The 25,027-nt window shown below is 35.3% G+C and overlaps 1 pseudogene; it reads left to right on the top strand.

The window, feature by feature from the left end:
* Positions 1-20,537: 20,537 nt before the first annotated feature.
* On the top strand, positions 20,538-21,698 carry LOC131822102 (trafficking protein particle complex subunit 10-like; annotated as a pseudogene).
* Positions 21,699-25,027: the final 3,329 nt, after the last annotated feature.

Here is a 25,027-nt window from a genome sequence, read left to right as displayed (position 1 = left end):
AGTCCTGAGAGGAAAATATATAGCGGTACAAGCCTTTCTCAAGAAACAAGAAAGGTCTCAGGTACACAACCTAACCCTACACATAAAGGAGCTGAAGAAAGAAACCCTAAGCCAAGCAGGAGAAGAGAAATCATAAAGATCAGAGCAGAAATCAATGAAATAGAATCCAAAAGACAATAGAGCAAATCAACGAAACTAGGAGCTGGTTCTTTGATAGAATTAATAAAATTGATAAACCCCTGGCCAGACTTATCAAAAAGAAAAGAGAAAGGACCCAAATAAATAAAATCATGAATGAAAGAGGAGAGATCACAACTAACACCAAAGAAATACAAACTATTATAAGAACATACTATGAGCAACTCTACGCCAACAAATTTGACAATCTGGAAGAAAAGGATGCATTCCTAGAAACATATAAACTACCACAACTGAACCAGGAAGAAGTAGAAAGTCTGAACGGACCCATAACCTGTAACGAGATTGAAACAGTCATTAAAAATCTCCAAATTGGGAGGGAGACAAACCATAAGTGACTCTTAATCTCACAAAACAAACTGAGGGTTGCTGGGGGGAGGGGGTTTGGGAGAAGGGGGTGTGATTATGGACATTGGGGAGGGTATGTGCTTTGGTGAGTGCTGTGAAGTGTGTAAACCTGGTGATTCACAGACCTGTTCCCCTGGGGTTAAAAATATATGTTTATAAAAAATAAAAAATTAAAAAAAATGTTTAAATATTACAGCTTGTATGAAAAATTTTTCCATGATCATTTTCAATGGAAAAATGAAAATATTTTTCATGTTGTCAAATATATTCAATCTTTTCCAGTATGACTTCTATTTTTCTTAAGTTCTGCAAGTTCTGCCTCATTTTTTTAAAATTAACATATAATGTATTATTTGCTTCAGGGGTACAGATCTATGAATCATCAGTCTTGCACAATTCATAGCACTCACCATAGCACATTCCCTCCCCAATGTTCATAGTCCAACCACCCTATCCCTCCACCATATCCCCCAGCAACCCTCAGTTTGTTTCCTGAGGGAGCATAAAAGATATAAAAACATAAAAGTCTCTAAATCTTAGGATTTAGAGTCTTTAAATCCTAGGATTTAGGGTCTTTTATGTTTGTCTCCTTCCCAGTCCTGTCTTGTTTCATTTCTTCCCTCCCTACCTGCCACAACCCCTGCCCTGCCTGCCAAATTCCTTATATCAGAAAGATCTTATGATAATTGTATTTCACTGATTGACTTATTTTAGTTAGCATAATGCCCTCTAGTTCAATCCATGTCATTGGAAATGGCAAGATTTCCTTTTTTCTTTGATGGGTGAATAGTATTCTAGTGTGTGTGTGTGTGTGTGTGTGTGTGCACGTGCACATGTGTACCACGTCTTTACCCATTCATCTGTTGATGGACATCTAGTTTCTTTCCATAGTTTGGCTATTGTGGACATCGCTGCTATAAACATTCAGGTGCACATGCCCCTCTGGATCCCTACATTTGTATCTTTAGCGTAAATACCCAGTAGTGCGATTGCTCGGTTGTAGGATAGCTCTATTATCAACTTTGAGGAATATCCACACTGTTTTCCAGAGTGGCTGCACCAGATTACATTCCCACCAACAGTGTAGGAGGGTTCCCCTTTTGCCTCATCCTTGCCAACATCTGTCATTTCCTAACTTGTTAATTTTAGCCATTCTGACTGGTGTGAGGTGGTATCTCATTGTGGTTTTGATTTGTATTTCCCTGATGGCAAGTGATATTGAGCACTTTTTCATGTGTCTGTCAGCCATTTGGATGTCTTTTTTGCAGAAATGTCTGCTCATGTCTTCTGCCCATTTCTTGATTGGATTATTTGACTTTGGTGTTCAGTTTGATAAGTTTTTTTTCTAGATTTTGTATACTAGCCCTTTATCTGATATGTCATTTGCAAATATCTTCTACCATTCTGTCAGTTGTCTTTTGCTTTTGTTGACTGTTTTCTTTGCTGTGCAGAAGCTTTTGATCTTGAAGTCCCAATAGTTCATACACCGCCCCACCCCCCATGCTTCCCTTGCCTTTGGTGATGTTTCTAGGAAGAAGTAGATGCAGCTGAGGTTGAAGAGGTTGCTGCCTGTGTTCTCCTCTAGGATTTTGATGGATTCCTGTCTCACATTGAGGTCCTTCATCCATTTTGAGTCTATCTTTGTGTGTGGTGTAAATAAATTGTCCAGTTTCATTCTTCTAAATGTGGCTGTCCAATTTTCCCAACACCATTTGTTGAATATATTGTCTTTTTTCCATTGGACATTCTTTCCTGCTTTGCTGAAGATTAGTTAACCAAAGAGTCGAGGGTCCATTTCTGGGCTCTCTATTCTGTTTCATTGATCTATGGGTCTGTTTTTGTGCCAGTACCATACTGTCTTGATCATTACAGTTTTGTAATAGAGCTGGAATTATGATGTCAACAACTTTGGTTTTTCTTTTCAACATTCCTCTGGCTATTTGGGGTCTTTTCTGGTTCCATATAAATTTTAGGATTATTTGTTCAATTTCTTTGAAAAAAATTGATGGTATTTTGATAGGGATTGCATTACATGTGTAGATTGCTTTAGGTAGCATAGAGATTTTCACAATATTTGTTCTTCCAATCCATGAGCATGGAATATTTTTCCATTTCTTTCTGCTTTCCTCAATTTCTTTCATGAGTACTTTATATTTCTCTAAGTATAGATTCTTTGCCTCTTTGGTTAGGTTTATTCCTTGGTATCTTATGGTGTTGGGTGCAATTGTAAATGGGATCATCTCCTTAATCTCTCTTTCTTCTGTCTTGCTGTTGGTGTATAGAGATGCAACTGATTTCTGTGCATTGATTTATATCCTGACAGTTGACTGAATTCCTGTATGAGTTCTAGTAGTTTTGGAGTGGAGTCTTTTGGGTTGTCCACACAACGTATCATATCATATGCAAAGAGTGAGAATTTAACTCCTTCTTTGCCAATTTGGATGCATTTCATTTGTTGTCTGATTGCTGAGGTTTGGACTTCTAGTACTATGTTGAATAGCAGTGGTGATAGTGGACATCCCTGTTGTGTTCCTGGCCTTAGTGGAAAAGCTCTCAGTTTTTAGTCATTGAGAATATTTATTGTGGGTTTTTCATAGATGGCTTTGATGATTGAGGTATGTACCCTCTATGCCTACACTGTGAAGATCTTTGATCAAGAAAGATGCTGTACTTTGTCGAATGCTTTTTAAACATCTATTGAGAATATCGTATGGTTCTTGTTCTTTCTTTTATTAATGTATTGTATCACACTGATTGATTTGCGGATGTTGAACCAAGCTTGAAGCTCTGGAATAAATCCAACTTGGTCATGTTGAATAATCCTTCTAATGCAGTGTTGGAGCCTAAGGTTAGTATTTTGGTGAGAATTTTTGCACCTGTGTTCATCAAAGATATTGGTCTGTAATTCTCCTTTTTGATGGGGTCTTTGTCTGGTTTTGGAATAAAGGTAATACTGGTCTCATAAAATGTGTTTGGAAGTTACCTTCCATTTCTACTATCTGGAATAGTTTCAGGAGAATAGGAATTAATTCTTCTTTAAATGTTTGGTAGAATCCCCCTGGGAAGCTGTCTGGTCCTGGGCTCTTGTTTTTGGGAGATTTTTGATGACTGTTTCAATCTCCTTACTGGTTATGGGTCTGTTCAGGTTTTCTATTTGTTCTTGGTTCAATTTTGGTAGTTTATATGTCTCTAGGAATGCATCCATTTCTTCTAAGTTGTCAAATTTGCTGGCGTATAGTTGCTAATAATATATTCTTATAATTGTTTATATTTCTTTGGTGTTGGTTCTGATCTCTCCTCTTTCATTCATGATTTTATTAATTTGGGTCCTTTCTCTTTTCTTTTTGATAAGTCTGGTCAGGAGTTTATCAATCTTATTAATTCCTTGAAAGAACAAGCTCCCAGTTTTGTTGATGTGTTCTGCTGGTCTTTTGACTTCTATTTAATTGATTTCTGCTCTGATCTTTATTATTTCCCTTCTCCTGCTGGGTTCAGGCTTTCTTTGCTGTTCTTTCTCCAGCTTCTTTAAGTGTAAGGTTAGACTGTGTACTTGAGACCATCCTTGTGTCTTGAGAAAGGCTTATATTGCTATATACTTTCCTCCCAGGACCACCTTTGTTGTGTCCCAAAGAGCTTGAACAGTTGTGTTTTCATTTTCATTTGTTTTCACAATTTTTAAAAATTCTTCTTTAATTTCCTAGTTGACCCATTCATTATTCAGTATGATGTTCTTTAGCCTCCACGTATTTGAGTTCTTTCTAACTTTCTTATGGTTGAGTTCTAGTTTCAAGGCATTGTGATCTGAAAATATGCAGGAAATGATCCCAGTGTTCTGGTACTGGTTGAGACCTGATTTGTGACCCAGGTTATGATCTATTGTGGAGAATGTTCCATGTGCAGTAGAGAAGAATGTTATTCTGTTGCTTTGAAATAGAATGCTCTGAATATATCTGTGATGTCTATCTGGTCCAGTGTGTCATTTAACCCTTTATTTCCTCATTTATCTTTTGTTTAGATGGTCTGTCCATTTCAATTAGGGTTTGTTATATTCTCCTACTATTATTGTATTATTGTCAATGTGTTTCTTTGATTTTTTTATTAATTGGTTTTGTATAATTGGCTGCTCCCATATCAGGGGCATAGATATTTAAAATTGTTAGATTTTCTTGTTGGACAGACCCTTTAATTATGATGTAACTTCTAGTTAAAAACATTTAAAAATACTCAAGTCTTTAATCTGTTATGTTGGTATATGATGTAAAGTTTTAAAGGGATTTTTTTTCCTGACATAACATATTTTGTCTTTAGGGAAAAAAAAAAACCACCTTGCTCTTTCTACATATTTCTGTTGTTATTTTAATCATTTATTTAATTCTTATGTATCTTAGGTCTAGAGTTTGAATCTATTTTTATGCTTCTTTTTGTCATTGATTTGACTGTCTGCTTTTACATAAGACCCAAATTATTTTCGTTATTATAATATTGGAGTGTGTTTTACTAAACAGTCAAATCAATCTTCTGTCATTATTTTTCTCCAAAATTTAGATATTTTTATATACATGTCCTAAATAGATTTTTGGTTATTTGAGAACAAAAGCATACCCTATTCATCTATTTATTACCCCCACTACCATTTTGGCCATTATAGTGCCTTGCACAATTAATTTTGATTCAACTTTTTAGACTGCACATTTTATAGTTCTTACATTTTTGTTTTTTTACTTGTTTTCTGTACCCAAATCCATCTCTGTACCTTAGGATCATTGATATAAAGCCTCATATATAACGGTGTTCATTAAGCCCTTCTTATTTTTCAGTCTGAGTGCTCTTTTGGACTCTAGGAGCTCTGGCTTTCTGGAGTGCCTTTTTTTGCCAATGTCATGTCACACATTTAGTATATGTTAATTTTGAAGAGACTCTTCTAGTAGGAAGCAGACTAGCATCCTGGCAAAATGGAACCTATTATGTATTAACTGAGACTTGACATTTCTTTTTTTTCCCTCTTCCCCACTATCATCTCTTAACATTACCTCAAGATATTTGAACACTCCTTAAATTCTGCCTTTTTCCTTCTCCTTTTCTTATCTTAGTTATAGTGCTTACTAAATCTAGACACTCATTTATTTGTTATTGGATTTACCCATTCTTTTCACTTCAATCCCACTGCTAAGATCATGAGCTATCATTTAGTTGTCCCTGACCACAAGCCCCAGAGTAATTGTTTTTGGCCTTCCTGCAATGTACAGCTCATTTTATATAATATGTAAATGGCAGTAACTCATATCACTCCCTTCCTCTAAGAAATCTATTGACCTTCTTTCTTAAATTATACTAGGGCTTGGTGTGCATTCTACATGTAGGCTCCTTCTGTATCTGCCTATGAAAATCAGATAAAATTTCTTTTACCAATAAGGTATAGAAAAGTATATAAAAAGATGAAACTTTCATAGGATGAAGCCTCAAACACTTTTCATTCCACCACTTTAGTAAAGCCTTATAACAGAATATCATGACAAAGATGGCTCCCTTGGTATCTCATCTATTTGAGTCATTTTTCTTCTGTGTTTTGCATTTGTTTTTTTTTTAAAGATTTTATTTGTTTGAGAGAGAGCACACAATCATGGGGAAAGATAGAGGGAGAGGGATAAGCAGACTCCCCACTGAGCAGGGAGCCCAACAGAAGCTTTGGTCAAGAAAAGTGGCAATGGGTCTCTTAGTGTTTGGTTTGTGTCATATTTAGTACTCATCTATGGTGAACAAATATTATTTTGCTTTGCATGAATTTATTTATTTAAAGGTTTTATTTATTCATTTGACAAAGAGATAAAGAGCACAAGTAGGCAGAGTGTCAGGCAGAGGGAGAGGGAGAAGAAGGCTGAGCAGGGAACCCAACTTGGGTCTCGATCCCAGGACTCTGGGATCATGACCTGAGCCGAAGGCAGCAGCAGCTTAACTGACTGAGCCGCCCAGGTGCCCCTTTGCTTTGTATTTAAATGAGGCCTACATAATATATGAAAGAAAAAAATTAAAGAGTGCTGCTAGGCTTAACGATACTATCTCCTAGATATAGGTATGTGGCTCCCTAGAGCTTTGCCATACAACTGTTCCTTGCTTGAGCCTTTACACAATATACTCTAAATTAGTGGTTGTTAAGTATCTGCCTTTTGACTAGGGGTGGCATAGAATTATAGCAAAGGATATAAAAATCTAGGCCTACCAAACATTGCTTATAGAATAAATAGATAATGTACTTTGGATATCCATGTACTACTGTTTCATAAAAATAAATAGATATTGCTATGACGAATAAATATTTATTTTCATTTATAAATGTTGCTGAATTTATTGAAGGTTTTGTTATTGAGCATTTTTTCAATCAAATATCTCAAATATATGATTCCTTGTGTGCTTGCATATGAGTGAAAGAGAGACAGAGAAATTTATATATTTTTTTAAGTTTAAAAGCAATCCACAAAGCTTAAAAAATTGGGAACCACTGCTCTAAGCACTTTATTCTATTAAGAAGAAATCTTGTCTTTGTCTAAATCTCAGCTTTTCTAAGCATCTTCAAAGGGACTGTTTACAGCTATCCTTCCTCTCCTTTTAAAGCTTCTTTCTCTTTAGGCATTGATGATGAGAAAGACACAATAGTAGCTCCAATATTAATAATAACTTCCCCTTAAATAACATGTTTTATCTGATGCTCTCTAAATGCTATGTGATGAGATCTCACTGTCACTGGGAATAGATGCAAAACCAAGAGATGCTGTAGCTGGGAACAGAATCCAGGTGGGATAATCCCTCCAACACATGTTCTTCCTGTTGAGGCCTGCCTATTTCTGAGAGGGTGGGGTTTGTATATTTCTGAATTAACCTTACAACTCTAAGGGAATTCTTGGAAGCAAAAACTCCAACCCTTTGGGTGATTTAGCAGGATGCCACCCCTTCATTGTACTTAGAGTCTTAAATAAATTCTTCTGTATCTAGCATGGCTGAGGAAATAGAAAATTAGTAGTTTATAAAAATCATTCTTCATTTTCTAATGAACTACAGTGTGATAAAATACATCCAACAAAGGTTAGGCTGAAGAAAATTTCTTTCTGTGGAGATTCAGAAGGCATTTTCTAACTGGAACAGGGTCATGAAATCAGCATTATGAATGCCAGTGAACATATTGCTGCCGGTGATCAGTTGTGCTGAGGCATTCAAGTAAAGAAAGCACAAGATAACTGAGTAGGTGGCAGGTTTTTTTGTATCTATATCTTAGAGGCTTCTGGGCCCAGAGTTATCTCTAGGGAACAGGGGGCTTGGGGAAAAATCAGAATGTGTATCTTTTTTCATCATTTGTATGTGGACAAAATCAGGTTGAAATTAACATTTATGTTGCCTTTAAGGTGGTGAGTGGTGGTAGGAAGGAAACCAAATAGGGACAGTCAGAAACAGGATGTTGAGAGAGGCAAAGACCACTTTTATGTTTTGAGTGTCTTGGCATATAAAAAGTATAGAAAAGCCAAGAGAAGAGGGTTATACAAATAAGCATAGGTTGTCAACAGCTTTTATAAAAAGGATCTAATTTATTAGAATGGAGCCTGTCATTGGTCTGTCTCTCTCTGTCTCTTTCTCTTTCTTCTGTCTCATAACACAAGGTCCTTTCTTTTTGCAAATCTCAGTACACATCATTCAGCAAAGGGAAAGCACCTTTTCTATTGTGTTATTCTCATCTCTATCAAAATCAGAATTAGACATACTAAAGGTCACTGAGAAAAAAAAAAATCTGTTGAATTTAAATAGACATAGAGCAATTTAGGCCACAAATTTAATACTCAAAGTAATTTGGTCCAGACAGAAAACACTTGTCCATGTTGTGAATCCAGATGGGCGAAGTTGACAGTCTCAGGAGAACTGTAGTAGTGCTCCACAGTAAGGATTAAGAAGACAAATGATCTCAGAAGCCAAATCTTCTGGAGTAAATCGAGGAATCGACCTTTTAAACACTCAAGATGGCTTGCAGTTTGCTTAAAAATGTTTCACCCTGGATACTTCAGAATATCATTTCCACTGTTGCTATTTTCTCTTCTATCTCTACTTTTATTTTTTCATTTATTTTTTAAAAAGGTTTTATTTATTCATTTGACAGACAGAGATCACAAGTAGGCAGAGAGGCAGGCAGAGAGAGAGGAAGGGAAGCAGGCTCCCTGCTGAGCAGAGAGCATGATGTGGGGCTTGATCCCAGGATCCTGGAATCATGACCTGAGCTGAAGGCAGAGGCTTTAACCCACCGAGCCACCCAGGCACCCCCTCTCTCTAGTTTTAATGGTAACAAAGAGGACATATTTATCACATCAAGTATATTAAATTTTAACACCCCAAAAGTCAGTTCATTTCAAGTGTGTTTTTTTTTCAAGTGACTATAGCTACTTGAAAGAAAAACTAAGTGGGGTGTGGGGGTGCTGAGGTGAGTGGTGGGGTGGGGAGGTTGAACCATTGGCAGGGAAACTGGGAAAGGAAATGCAAAAAGCCTGTCAGAGCTGGGTCTGACCTTTCTAAGTAGCCACACTTTCCAGAGGTGACCTCTGTACTCCAGTGAGTTTTCTGGAGTCTGTATGACAATTCCAGGTATGATCAGAAGTCAGGTGCTTGTTAAACTGATGAAACAATTGGGGAATAGAAGAGTATTTTTAAAAAATTTTATCAGTGTACAAATGATATAATGAAAACAAAAACATAGAAATAAAAAAAATCACTCACAATATCACTACATAATGTATCAACTTTTAATGTGAACTTTACATGCATACTTAATTTTACAAAGTTGTAAAAATAATGGAGATACCTTTATGTCTTTGTTCTTTATGTAATATTATAAATGGTTTGTCATGCAGTTATATGTTTCTCATAATGTGGCGCACAGTGACTGAACAATATTCCTTTAGGGCAATTCATCATGATTTAGAAAGTCTACCATGGGTCATTTAGGCTGTTACTAAATTTTTGTTATTATAAAGAATGTTGTAATGAATAACTTGTTGCATATAGTTTTTAGAACTTCTTGAATTCTTTCTTCACTTAAATTCCTTGCAGTTTAATCACTGAGTGAAAGGGTCTAAACATTTAAATTTTTCAAAAAATATATTGCCAAGCTGATTTCCGAAAACATAAATAATTGACTAATTTCATTACAACCTTGCCAGGAAACTGGAAGAAATTAAATTAAATTGATAAAAATGTTATCTCATTATAGTTTTAAGTTAAACTTTTCTGATTGTTTTGAAGATTGTTCATATTCCCATATATTTGTTACATTTTCTCTTGTGAGTACTGTCTTCTCATTTTTGTTTTTTTACGTTGGCCATTTATCTACTGGGGACTTGTAATTTTTCTAATTAAAATCCTCTATCCCTATACTTTGAAGCGTTTTAATCAGGAACAGATGCTGGATTTTGTCAAATGCTTTTTCTGCATCAATTGAGAGGACCATGTGGTTCTTCTCTCTTCTCATATTAATTTGTTCTATCACATTAATTAATTAGTGAATGTTGAACCATCCTTGTAGCCCAGGGATGAATCCTGCCTTGTCATGGTGGATAATCTTTTTAATGTGCTTTTGGATCCTGTTTGCTAGGATCTTGTTGAGAATCTTAGCTTCTATATTCATTAGTGATATTGGTCTGAAATTCTCCTTTTTGGTAGGGTCTTTGCCTGGTTTGGGGATCAGGGCAATGCTGGCTTCATAGTAAGAGTCTGGAAGTTTTCCTTCTGCTTCAATTTTTTTGAAACAGCTTCAGGAGAATAGGAGTTATTTCTTCTTTGAAAGTTTGGTAGAATTCCCCAGGGAATCCGTCAGGTCCTGGGCTCTTGTTTTCTGGGAGGTTTTTGATCACTGCTTCAATCTCGTTATTAGATATTGGTCTATTCAGGTTGTCAATTTCTTCCTGATTCAATTTTTGGAGTTTATAGTTTTCCAGGAATGCATCCATTTCATCTCGGTTGCTAAGCTTATTGGCATATAAATGTTGATAATAACTTCAGATGATTATTTCTACTTCCTTGGTGTTCATTGTGATCTCTCCCTTTTCATTCATAATTTTATGAATTTGGGCTTTCTCTCTTTTCTTTTGGATTAGTGTGGCCAATGGTTTATCGATCTTATTGATTCTTTCAAAAAACCAGCTTCTAGTTTCATTGATACGTTCTACTGTATCTCTGGTTTCTACCTCATTGATCTCAGCTCTAATCTTGATGATTTCCCTTCTTATGTGTGGAGTTGGTTTGATTTGTTGTTGATTCTCCAGTTCTTTAAGGTGTAGAGACAGCTGTCGTGTTCTGGATTTTTCAATTTTTTTGAGGGAAGCTTGGATGGCTATGTATTTCCCCCTTAGTATCGCCTTTGCTGTATCCCATAGGCTTTGGACCAAAGTGTCTTCATTCTCATTGGTTTCCATGATTTGTTTCAGTTCTTCTTTGATCTCCTGGTTGATCCAAGCATTCTTAAGCAAGGTGGTCTTTAGCTTCCAGGTGTTTGAGTTCCTTCCGAACTTTTCCTTGTGATTGAGCTCCAGTTTCAAAGCATTGTGATCTGAGAATATGCAGGGAATAATCTCAGTCTTTTGGTATTGGTTGAGTCCTGATTTGTGACCCAGTATGTGGTCTATTCTTGAGAAGGTTCCATGTGCACTTGAGAAGAATGAGTATTCTGTTGTTTTAGGGTGGAATGTTCTGTATATATCTATGCGGTCCATCTGGTCTAATGTGTCATTCAATGCTCTTGTTTCTTTATTGATTTTCTGCTTCGATGATCTGTCTATTTCTGAGAGAGGCGTGTTGAGATCTCCTACTATTTGTGTATTCATATCAATATGAGTCTTTATATTGATTAACAGTTTTCTTAAGTAATTGGCTGCTCCCATATTGAGGGCATAGATATTTACAATTGTTAGATCATCTTGGTGGATAGTCCCTTCAAGGATTATGTAGTGTCCTTCTGTATCTCTGACTACAGTCTTTAGTTTAAAATCTAATTTATCTGAAATGAGAATCACTACCCCAGCCTTCTTTTGAGGCCCATTTGCATGAAAAATGCTTCTCCATCCCTTCACTTTCAGTCTGGGTGTATCTTTAGGTTCAAAATGGGTCTCTTGTAGACAACATATGGATGGGTCCTGTCGTTTTATCCAATCTGCAACCCTGTGCCATTTTATGGGCACATTTAGGCCATTCACATTGAGGGTGATTATTGATAGATACATTTTTATTGACATTGTGTTACCTTTGAAGTCTTTCTTTCTGTAGATTGTTTCTATATTTCTGTTCAATGCTATTCTTGGGCTTTTTCCTCCTTTAAAGAAGCCCCCTTAATAGTTCCTGCAGTGTCAGCTTGCTGGTTGCATAGTCTTTTAAGCCTTGCCGGTCTTGGAAACTCTTTATCTCTACATCCATTTTGAATGTCAGTTTTGCTGGATAAAGTATTCTTGGCTGCATGTTCTTCTCATTTAGTGCCCTGAATATATCTTGCCAGCCCTTTCTGGCTTGTCAGGTCTCTGTGGACAGGTCTGACGTTATTCTGATGGGTTTTCCTCTGTAAGTAAGGAGCCTCTTTGTCCTAGCAGCTTTCAAGAGATTATACCTATAATTATGATTCCTCAATTTGACTATCAGGTGTCGTGATGTTTGAGTAATTGAAGTATGTAGAAATTATATCCATCATATTTTAAAATCAGGTTTGTTCTTATATTTGAGATACTTTCTTAAACAGAAGAGAAAATGCATGGAATGCACATGATTTTATCTTGAATCTATTCAGAGTGACTCTTCATTGGTATTATTTGTATTTTAGTTTAAAGCCTGCAGGACTCAACATCAAGAAGAATATCCTGGGGAGGGGAAGGTTATAATTTTGGAATCAGAGAAAATATAATTCAAATCTGGGGCAATATCTGGTTGATTTTCTTAGTTTGATTTAAAGTCTTTTAAATTTTATATCAGTCCTTTTTGTGTCATAGTCATGTTAATTTAATGGGGTTACAATTTGGTGAACAATAAAACTGAATTGCAGGGAGTAGAGCCATTCGAATTATGGCATCTTCCATAGCATGTGAAAGACTACAATTGCCCTAAATCCAGTCTCTAACTCTCTAAGCCCGTGACCTTGAGTCTTACTTGTTGTGTAAGCAGAATCCTACAAGACATTTCTTTTTTTTTCCAGGCAAATCCTAAAAAAGCCCTTTCTTTTCAATATTTTTATTGCATTTCCAACACTTTTATATTTGTATCAGAACTTGGTCAATCTCCAAAAAAGGAGAAAAGAAAAAGTCCTGGTTGGAGAATTCTAGGTTGGTTCCTGCCATCCTTAGGAGTATGTAGTTGCTGAAGGAGTTTGCCAAAATTTATGCTTCCATTTTTGGGCCTTGTCACTCATTGTAATAGCTCATAGCAGCTATGCTCCACCCTCTTTCACTGAGTCTGTAATTTTTGAGCATAAGAAAAATAAATTAAGAAAGATTTACTTGGGAAGGGTCTGCTGCTGGCAGATGGTGAAAATAAATTCCAGGAGAGGGGATAGGTGAATTTAAGAGTAGTTCATTAGAAAAACTTTAGCACTTGGTATTTGGTATTGCAAAAACAAATAAGCATCTTTTTTAAAAAATAGAATTTGATTTTAATTGTCTGGAACAGACTCTTTGACATAATTAGACAACAAATAGGCAACACTTTCATGCAGAAAACCAAAACAAACCATGAAGTTTGGAACCAGAAATCCACAATTTAAATTCTGTCAGTATAGTGTTTATGTGGCCTCAGATAATTAACTTATATGTTGGCATCTTTTATTTCATTTTATTGTCAAAGCTTCTTTTAAAATAAGAAGGACTTCTCTTCCTTTGATATTCTGTGGAAAAACTAGAATTTCTATATAGCCTATTCATGTTCCATAAATTCTGTATACTCATTTTTCATTGCTTTAAAAATATTTTTAATTTAAATTCAATTAGATAACATACAGTACATTATCAGTTTCAGACATAGTTTTTGATAATTTATCAGTTCCAAATAATACCCATTGCTCATCACATCATGTGCCCTCCTTAATGCTCACCACCCAGTTACCCCACTCCCTCACCCACCTCCCCTCCAACAACTCTCAGTTTGTTTATTATAGTTAAGAGTCTCTCATGGTTTTTTTCTCTCTCTCTGATGACTTCCCATTCAGTTTTCTCTCCCTTCTCCTATGATCCTCTGCACTTTTCTTATATTCCACATATGAGTGAAACCATGTGATAATTGTCTTTCTCTGTTTGACTTATTTCACTTAGCATAATACCCTCCAGTTCCATCCATGTCTATGTAAATGGTAATTATCCTTTCTGATGGCTGAGTAATATTCCATCATATATATATCCCACATTTTCTTTATCAATTTCTCTGTTGGCAAATAGCTCTTTCTACAGTTTGGCTATTGTGGACATTGCTGCTATTTTCATTGTTTTCTTGAAACATTTATTTTACTGTCTTCTTTCCTATAATTTACAGATCTTGTCACCTCTCTCTCTTAACAAGCTTGAACACACTCATCTTTCTCTTTTTGTACCTCTAGTCCTAAATTTATCTTTCCATCTCGGGGCTCTCTACTGAGCTTGCAGTGGATGTATCTAGCTCTTTCTGTATTTCCACTGAATATTTCAGAGGTCCTTTAGACTCCTATCCCTACGCAAGCTCACAATCTTCTGTAAACCTGGTCCTTTTCCAGTGTACCCAATCTCTTACATCCAGTGCAAGCCAGAAACCCTGACATTATTTCTGAATTCTTCCACTCTGACATTTCATAGCCAATTACCCAGTCTTGATAATTATACTTTTTAAAATGTCTCAAATCCAATATTTTAATCCTTCTCTGCTATCACTTTATTATTCCATGTCTTCATAATGTCTTACATAAGCTATTGTAAAAGCTTTTTTATATAATTCCCTAAATCCAGTCTTTCCTCCTTCCAATCAAAACTTTCATGGCTTTCCAAAAAGGTAAATTTTATCATTTCTCTCTCCTGCTTAAGAATCTCTGATGGCTTCCCATTGTCTTTGGCATGGTTTTAAAGACACGCTACCTGATTTCCTTTTTGGCCTCATTTTCTACAAAATTCTTTATGCATCCTATGATACAGCCACACTTAATTGCTTTCTATACTCCAAGTGTAGTAACTATCCTCACATCTCCATGCCTTTTTTCTTCTTTGGACTAACTGACCAAATTCTACGTAGCCTTTAAGATTCAGCTCAAAGGGGCGCCTGGGTGGCTCAGGGGGTTAAAGCCTCTGCCTTCGGCTCAGGTCCTGATCTCAGGGTCCTGGGATCGAGCCCCACATCGGGCTCTCTGCTCGGCAGGGAGCCTGCTTCTTCCTCTCTCTCTGTCTGCCTCTCTGCCTACTTGTGATCTCTGTCAAATAAATAAATAAAATCTTTAAAAAAAAAAAAAGATTCAGCTCAAAGGTCACCTCCTTTATAAAATAATTTCTAATTATCCTCTCCTCCTGAACTACTTCCTCACCTCAACTCCCACAAAGTTAGACATTTCCTTTTCATTGCTTCTATAGCAGATTGTACATAATTAAATATAACATATATCCCATAACATCTGAATATTTTATATACTATTTTATTTTCTACACTAGGTGGGACATCTTTGAGGGCAGAGATAATATTTATTTTATATTCCCTCCACCATTTAATATGGTAGGCCCTGTATATACATTTATTGAATGAAAAATGAAAAATATACTTTATCCTTTTTAGTGACATTTTTCTCTTCATTATTTTAATTAATTTTTAGGCTTTGGAATTTCCATTTTACCCCCAGTGGGGCTTAATCCTCAAGACCCTGATTATTGTACCCTTTTAATTCCCTTTCCTTTTAACAAGACTCTATGATACATTTTGTAGCTATAACTTGACTACTTTTTATATACTAAGCTTAGGCAATAAACTCTAAAAATGTTTGACACGTTAAAAAAATTGTTTAACACATTCAAAGATCATGTACTGCTGTGTTTCCTCACATATATGCTATTCTTTTGAGCAGAGTTCTTTTCTGCTGCATCAGAATTATAAATCCCCGTTTGTTTTTAAAACATTCTGCAAGACTTCCTCAGCCTTGTCTTACTCTATTCCTTGTTGCTTCTTAATTTTTTTAATGTCCTCATAGGTCCATCAATTAATTTTTACTTTATGAGTACAATCTCTCTTTGATGATTCTTTGTACAAAATTCTCCTGATTGTACTTTTAAAAAATCTTGACCTTTAGCTTTTATCACTTTCTTTACCACATTCTTTTTGCTTTCTTATACATTTCATTCTGTATCTGTTTTTAATGATTTTACTTATTTATTTGAGAGAGAGAGAGAGAGCACAGGAGCAGGGGGAGATGCCCAGGAAGAAACAAGCTCCTGCAGGACTTGATCACAGGACCCTGGGATCATGACCTGAGCTCAAGGCAGATGTTTAACTGATTGGGCCACCCAAGTGCCCTTTCTGTGTCTTTGACCTGCTTCAAATTCTGTGTTACTGCTCTCCTTCTGAGAGCTAGTTCCTTTCCTGCCTATTTTTTGCACATGGGCAGGTTCCACATAAATATGGTCCCCAACTTAGGATGGTTTGATGTATGATTTTTTGACTTTATGATGGTGCAAAAGAAATGTGCAGTCAGTAGAAACCATACTTGGAATTTTGATCTTTTCCCAGGCTAGTGATACAATTCTCTCTTGAGATCCTGGGCAGCAGCAGTGAGCCACAGCTTCCAGTTAGCCATGTGATCATGAGGATAAATGACCAATACTCTTAACAGTCATTTTGGATCCATAGATCCATTCTGTTTTTTACTTTCAGTACAGTATTTAATAAATTACATATTTAATATTTTATTATAAAATAGGATTTGTGTTAAATGATTTTGCCCTACTGTAGGAAAATCTAAGTGTTCTGAGAACCTTTAAAGTAAGCTAGACTAAGCTATCATGTTTGGTAGGTTAGGTGTATTAAATGCATTTTTGAAATTATAATTTCAACTTATGATAGGTTTATCAGGATCTAACACTGTTTTAAGTAGAGGAAGATCTGTGCAGTGAGATCCATCTATCTCTTCCAGTGGGTATTCTTTTGTGCCCCTCCTACCCAGCCCCACACATATAAATTTCTTCAAGTCCTTTCTTCCTTTTTTCCTTTGTGTAATTTCAGTCTCCTATCAAGCAATGGAAACCATCACATTTAATCAGATGTTTTGCTTGCTCATCTCTAGTCATTGTGTTTCCTTGTCTTTGCTTGTTCCATTGTTCTTATTCCTCTCTGCATTTCTTGCAGAAGTCCCCTTCTTTATCTTGCATTCACTGGCTCTTTAGTGTTAGTTTACCTTTCATTCCAAATTCTTGCAATAGACCCAATTTATTAAACCACTTGATATATGATATAGGATCATAACAAACCAATAGAATAACAAATAGGTTACTTTATAATGTTGAGAAAATTGATTATTTGAAAAAGAAACCTCACCTCACATCATGCACTGAAATAAACTCTAGATTAATTCATTAGCTAAGTGAAAAAAATGAAATCATAAATGGCTGGAATAAAATATATAATAAATATATAATATATAAATATATAATAAATAAAATAAATAAAAATATAACTGATAACTAGATGGGGAAGAACTTCTAATTCATAAAAGCAATTAAATCATCAAGTAAGAGTTTAATGTATTTACGTATATGTTGTATTTTCTATACAACAAAAATAATAAAAATAGCATAGTCATAAAACAAGTTAAAAACATTTCCAATAAATATGACCAAAATTAAGGTTCTTGATATAATTAACTAACAAGAATGTAACAAGGACGACACTTTGCTGGCAAAACATGTAAACAAAACAGTTCACAAAAGAAATTAACATCAAATATAGTAATTAAATGTAACTTCAGTAAGATTTCTCATGTAGTACTGGTATGGATACAGTGAGATGAATATTTTCATATATTGGGAGGAATTCAAGTATCCTTTCTGAAGGGCAATCTCTGTGTATGTGTATACACATATGTATATATAACACACAACATTCATGAATCCATAAAACGTTCACATTATGAGTTTTGAGAATGTATCCTAAGAAAAATCAAACTATATATAGACAAAAAATCCCATAGCAGCATGATTTATAATGATACAAAGTTGGATAATTAAATATCTACCAACAGGTAGATGTTTATATACATCCAAAAATGGAATATAATGCAGCTATTAATAGTTATGTTTTCTTTTTTTTTTTTTTAAAGATTTTATTTATTTATTTGACAGAGAGAGATCACAGGTAGGTAGAGAGGCTGACAGAGAGAGAGAAAGGGAAGCAGGCTCCCTGCTGAGCAGAGAGCCCGATGTGGGACTCGATCCCAGGACTCTGAGATCATGACCTGAGCCGAAGGCAGCGGCTTAACCCACTGAGCCACCCAGGCGCCCAATAGTTATGTTTTCAAAATCAGTCACTTCCTGGAAAGATATTAATATAACAGGTAATAAAAATGCAAATGTGCAACCACATGTACAAACTTATACTAATTTTAAAAAGTTATATCTTGGTAATGGAGTCAAGTACATACATCGAAGATGATGGTGAGGTTATAGATGATGTTATTTACAAAAGTATTTCCCAATAACTTTCAAATTTTCTTTTGGCCATATTTTATTTCTAAAATCAGATAAATGACAAGCATGATTTATGAAGGAAAATTTATGACTCTGCATGTTTTCTCTGTGGACATGCTCCTGAATAGTTTATATTGCTTTAGAATTTTCAATTTTTTAAAAATAACTGTTGTGTTTTCCCTATTCTCTTAGCTCTAATTTTACCCCCAGATTTCTTAAGAGACACTGGTCCTTTTTAAAAATATGTTCTCTAAAATCCAATTTCTTTACTGATCTGAAGATCATATTTGACTATGGACCTGAATTACTGCAAGTGTGTCTCTTGGAAACATTCTAATTAAAATATTAATTAGGACACTCACCACCAGTTTTCTGTATAACTCCTTTGTGAAGTGAATTCATAAGACAAATTTCATTCGAAGACCTTCTCCTATTGTCCTCCTTAATCCCTTTTAAAAGTTTTTCCTACCTTTTCCCTGTCTCTCTTGCTCTTCCCTCTCCATTCTCTTTCTCTGGTTTCTCTTTCCCTCCTTTATCTTTTCCTGCCTGTTCCTTTTCCTCACTTTTTGTCTGACCAACTATATCTACTTTACTTTCTTTCCTTACTCATCTCCATTTATCTTTGTTTTATGCTAGTCTTACTTCTTCCTACATGAATTATTTTGATTTTCCAGTCAATTCTCTGTGCCCTACTATCTGTCAATCCAAAAGGTTGATGCTTTGGACATACTGAAGTGCTTATAGACTGACATAATCTTTCTTCCTTTTTTTTTCCTATTAAGAAAAATTCATTTTTGTAACTTGATTAGCACTGACCTTTGGAGTTTATGGTTATGTTGCTGATACATGTTCATTTTACTTTCCACTATAACCCTCAGACTCTTGTGATTTCATTTTGCTTTGGTGCATTTGATTCTTCTTTCCTTTGTGAATCACATTACATTTATGAATGCTTTATCAAATCTTATTTTATTGATTTTTGCCCATTTAAAAATTTTATTCTGCTTGTAGTCTATTTTTATGCCTATCCTGCAATGTTCAGGAACACCTGAAAATTTTAATAAGCATTCTCTACCTTCTAGTCCTTAAGTAGTAAATGAAAATATTGAATTGTACGGAACTCAGAGTGGACCCCTAAAGGACTACCTGACACCTTCACCCAATGCAGAATTGAACTGTCAGTAACAACTTTTTTGCTCAATTTTTTTAACTAGTTCTGTATCTAAACTATTCATCTTATGACACTTCCTTCTAATTTATCCTTTTACAACATTTTTGCTAGGCCACATCTCCACCAACTTTTTCTTTTTTAAAGTACTAAACTTATCCTCTTGAAGGAATGATTGAATTATAGTTTCATATGATTTGTTTTTGACAAACTCGTACTATTACTTGTCTTTTTATTTCTTTCAGGTTTACATCGATCATTATCAACAGCTTCACATATTGTGTTAGCTGTTCATTGCAATGATTCAGTGCTGAATTTATTGATTTATTGCCTTTTGGAGTTATGTCATTCTCTCCACACAGCCCACGTACACTTTTTGAAGGTCCTGGTTGTTCAACAGGCTACTAAAATAGTTATCTTTTTATCTATACATTTTATTTTATATCTCTTTTGGTTTCAAAGAATCATCTTTTTGTCCATAATATGAGCTATGACCATAAAGTATTTTCTGTTCTTCCTAGTGAGTGTTCATCTGTAAAACATTTCATTTGTGTGTTTATTGAATAGAGTTGGTCCTCTGTGTTTGCTTTATATTTGTTTCTTAAGACCAGATATTTATTTTGGAGGCATTTCTATAATTCCTATTCCAACCCCCCCCCCCCAAATAAAGCCCTTAAAATTATTTGTACCATAGAAAAGGATTTGTTTTTTTTTATTTTTTAAAAATTTTATCTATTTATCTGACAGACAGAGATCACAAGTAGGCAGAGATGCAGGCAGAGAGAGAGGAAGGGAAGCAGGCTCCCTGCTGAGCAGAGAGCCCAATGAGGGGCTCTATCCCAGGATGCTGGGATCAAGACCTGAGCCGAAGGCAGAGGCTTTAATCCACTGAGCCACCCAGGTGCCCTGGATTTGTTTATAATCAAGGTGTGAAAAGGACATTTTTAAATATAATACAAAATACAGAAGCTTTAGAAGAAAATATTGACAATATTGATTTTTTTAAAATAATAGAAAAATCATGGTGGAAAGTGGTTGGGCTGACTGGCCATATAGGGCAGCTGGCTAGGGAACTGCCTCATGCAGCCTGATGGGTGTCCCTGCTGCAGTGCTTGGGCTGGCCTGGAGGCCAGTGTTGTTCCATGGGTGCCCCTGAGGAGCCGCTGCTGCCAGTGACCTACACTATGGAAAAAAAAAAAAAACCCATTGTCACCTGTGTTGTAGATCAGAGATGATTCACCTCTATTTATCCAATACTTTGCCAGCAGCTTCCAAGAGAACAGATGGAATGGAGAAGGTACCTTGGCTGGGCTTCAAAAGATGATTCACCTAGAATCTAACTTTGTTCAATTGAAGGAGAAACTGCTGCTCCAGGAAGGGAACAAAGTCCCTCTTACTTTCCCCTTTCTTCATATCTATTTGATGGAATGTTGTGATACTGCTGTGTAAAGCTACAGTAAAAGATGACCTCACCAAGTGGCAGAAAGTTGTGAAAGACTGAAGATCCGTGGACTGGTTAATAGTGGTGGCTGAAAACTTGGAAGAAATCAGAGAAAGAGAGCAAACCATGAGAGACTCTTGACTCCAGGAAACAAACTAAGAGTTGTGGAAAGGGGAGGTTGGTGGGGGGAAGGAGTAACTAGGTGATGGGCATTAAGGAGGAAGTCACATGATCTGATGAGCTCTGGGTGTTATATGCAGCTGATGAATCATTGAACTGTACATCAAAAACTGGAGATGTACTATATGTTGGTTAATTGAATTTAAGTAAAATTTTAAAAAAGAACGTGGTGCAAGAAAATAAAACACAAAAAACAAACCAACATCCTTTCCTGAACTTCTATTGTGGACAAAATAAGAAACAATTTTTGTAATAAACAAAGTGACCAGTGTGTCATGCTCTCCAACCCCTTAAAGAGCTCTTCTTGAACTCAGGAATCCTTGGAATATCTTCTTTACCAAACTCAGGACATTGTTTCCTATGTCTTTTACCAAAGACCTAGGCAAGTTTGAGGATGACCTGAGAACTTTGAGGGAGAGGGGGACTGAGCCAGGCTGGAGCTTTTGTGAGTATTTCATGGTTTGGGAGGAACTTGCCTTTGTATTTGATATGCTGCAGCAATTTGAAGATGCCCTGGTACAATATAATGAACTGGATGCCTTGTTGTCTCAGTATGTTGTCAGCTTTGGTTCTGGGGATGGTGCCAACTGGCTCACTTTTTCCGCCAGCCAGTGAACAGCTGGAATGGATTGATCCTCCAAAAGCCCGTAGACATGTGAAAGTTTGAATTGACACAGAGGCAAGAAATTACCCTGTTAGATCTGTGCATTTACTTGTTTTCTCACCAGTGCACCTTGTTCCTCTTCCCGTAGAGCCTGTGGGAGGTGGCTCAGCATGCCCAAGAGCTGCTGCACAACTATGTGTAGGAATTGATGCTCTTAGAAGTCTGTTCCACATGGTGCTCTGGACTGCTGTCTTGGAGGTACTTCAGAGGATAGAAGGTTGTTGTGACTGGACAGAGATAGACTCAAACTTTGCCCACACTGTGGATTTATGGAGCTATGCTACCGGAAACTAAAGTTCTTGGGCTATTTGTGTAGACTTGTGTCAGAAAAAAGACCTAACTCAGAGGACCTTAACAGGGTAATTGATCTTTTGGCAGGTTTGGGAGCTGAGTGACCTGAAACAGCCAACATAGCTCAGAGTCATTATAAGAAACCCAAAGAAACATTTTCATCAGCAGAAGCTTTTGAAAAACACTATTCTGATTGGTCCCATGCTGCCATCAGAATACACACTAGCATTGGGAAGATCCTGCCTGTTAATTTCATTGGAAAGGATCCTGCAGACTTTTCTATGTAATTGATTTTGAACTTTTCTTTGCGTTTCAAATATTTCATACATGTAGTAAAAGAAGGCTTGTTATACATGGGATCAATATAAAGTATAAATAAATTTGTAGAAGGAATATGTAGAATCTGTCAACCAATCATCATGTTTTTTTTTTTTTTTCAATTTCTTCTGAAAACTAAATGGAGAGATTTTCACCTTGCTACTCTTAATCCTCGTTATTGATCATCATGTTTCTTTAATTAAATTAAGGTAATGTACCTCTGTTATATATGCAGGTGGTGTATATATGTAGGTGGTATATATAATATATGATATATAGTATTATAATTTTATTTAATTAAAGCATTATGAGGAAATAAAGAATCTATAACTAGAGGCATAAATTCGGATCCAGATTCTTTTTTTCGGGGGGAGGAGTGATCCAGAACTTAAATACTTTGTTATATAACATTTTCTCTAGTTTGTATCAGTTGCTTCTTGTGCAGATTGAAAACCTTGAGGTCAGTGTTGCCAGTCTAGCTCCAGTTTTGGAGTTGGGTTCCAGAGGAAAAAACTCAGAACTTACATAATTCTCATGTGTTTGATAGAATCAGCATATCAAAGAGAAGAAACCCCAGCTGGCAGTGCAATTGCTATTTCAAAGCCCTGGAAAAGGATATAAATTACAAGGGGAAAGATATTTACATTTTTTTCAAATATGTGTTTGAAATGCTAGCTTGAAATCTATAATTTAAAAAGTAATTTTATTAGATGAGACAAAAAATTCATGGCAAAACACTAAAAAAAAAAAAAAAAGACCTTTGGCCTACCATATTGTTTTAAATAGTGGCTGCATCAATTTGCATTCTTACCAATAGTATAGAAAGCTCCCCTTTTCTCCACATCCTTGTCCACACTTGTTATCCTTTTATATTTAATTTAATTTATTTTATATCATTTTACTTTATTTTTGATAATAGTCATCCTAAAGGATGGGAGATAATACCTCATTGCGGTTTTGATTTGCACTTCCCTTATGATTACTGATATTAAGACCTTTTTCATATACCTGTTTGCCATTTGTATGTCTTCTTTTGAGAAATATCTACTCTCGTCTTTGCCCATTTTTTGCATTTTTACTTTGTTGATAATTTTCTTTGCTGCTAGAGGCTTCTTAGTTTGATGTAATGCCACTTGCTTATTTTTGCTTTTGTTGCCAAAATCTTACAATCTATGTTTCCAGGAGTTTTATGTTTTCAGGTTCCTTTAAGTCTTTAATCCATTTTCATTAATTTTTATGTATGGTGTAAGAAAGTGATCAATTTTCATTCTTTTGTATATGGCTGTCCCAACACTGTTTATTGGAGATACTGTCCTTTCTCCACTATATATTCTTGGGTCTTTTTTCATAAATTAATTGACAATACATCTATGGATTTATTTCTGGTTCCACAGTCTGTTTCATTGATTTGTATGTCTTCTTTTGATGCCAATACCATACTGTTTGGATTACTGCAGCTTTTTAATATAGTTTGAAATCAGGGATCATGATGCCGTCAGTTTTTTCTTCTTTCTCAAAATTACTTTGGCTATTTGGGGACTTTGTGGTTCTCTGCAAATTTTAGGGTTACTTGTTCTATTTCTGCAAAAAAAAAATGTCTTTGGAATTTGGGTAAGAATTGAATTGCATCTGTAGACTGTTTTGGGTACCTTGGCTATTTTAACAATATTAATTCTACCAATCCATGAGCATGGAATATCTTTTCATTTTCTTGTGTCATCTTCAATTTCTTTCATCTGTGTCTTTATAGTTTTGACTATACAAGCATTATGTCACCTTGGTTAAATTTATTTCTGGGAAAAAATTATTTCTGGGTATTTTACTCTTTTTGATACAACTATAAGTGGGATTGTTTTCTCTTTGTGATAGTTTATTAGTATATAGAAATGCAAAAAATTTTTGTATTTTGATTTTATATCCTGCAACTTTACTGAATTCATATATTAGTTCTAACAATTTTTTGGTTGAGTCTTTAGGGCTTCCTATATATAATATTATGTCATCTGTAAATAGTGATAGTTCTACTACTTACTTTCTAATTTGGTTGCCATTTATTTCTTTTTCTTGCCTAATTGCTCTAGCTAGAATTTCCAATACTGTGTTAAATAAAAATAATGAGACTGGGAATTCTTGCTTTGTTCTGATCTTATAGGAAAATCATTCAGCTTTTCACCATTTAAAAAAAAAATTTTCTCTTAAAACTGCTTTTGTTGCACTCTACAGATTTTGGTATGTTGTGTTTTCATTTTTTCTTATCCCAAGATATTTTTTGATTTCCTTTTTTTATTTATTTTTGATGCAACTCTTGTTCAAGGGTTTATTGTTAAATTTCCCATACCTGTGATTTTTTTTCTTTTCTCCTTTAGTTATTGAATTCAGTTTAATTCTATTGTGGCTGGAAAGATACTAGGAGTGATTTTACTGATTTAAAATTGTTGACTTGTTTTATGGCCTAGTATGTAAACTATTCTATAAAATATTCTGTATGTGCTTGAGAAAAATGTATATACTTCTGCTGTTGGGTAGAATGTTCCATATATATCTATTAGGTCCATTTGGTGTATAGTGTTGTTTAAGCCGAGAGTTTCCTTATTGATTTTCTGCCTATATGATCTATTCATTATTGAAATGGGTATTAAAGTCTCCTATTATTGTATTGCTCTTGCTCCCTTTAGTTCTTTCAATTTTTCCTTTATATTTTTAGGTGCTCTGATGTTGGGTACATATGGGTTTGCCAT

Source organism: Mustela lutreola, chromosome X, assembly GCF_030435805.1.
Source record: "Mustela lutreola isolate mMusLut2 chromosome X, mMusLut2.pri, whole genome shotgun sequence".
Lineage (NCBI taxonomy): Eukaryota > Metazoa > Chordata > Mammalia > Carnivora > Mustelidae > Mustela > Mustela lutreola.
The sequence above is the reverse complement of the archived record's forward strand: the minus strand, read 5'-3'. Positions and strand labels throughout refer to the sequence as shown.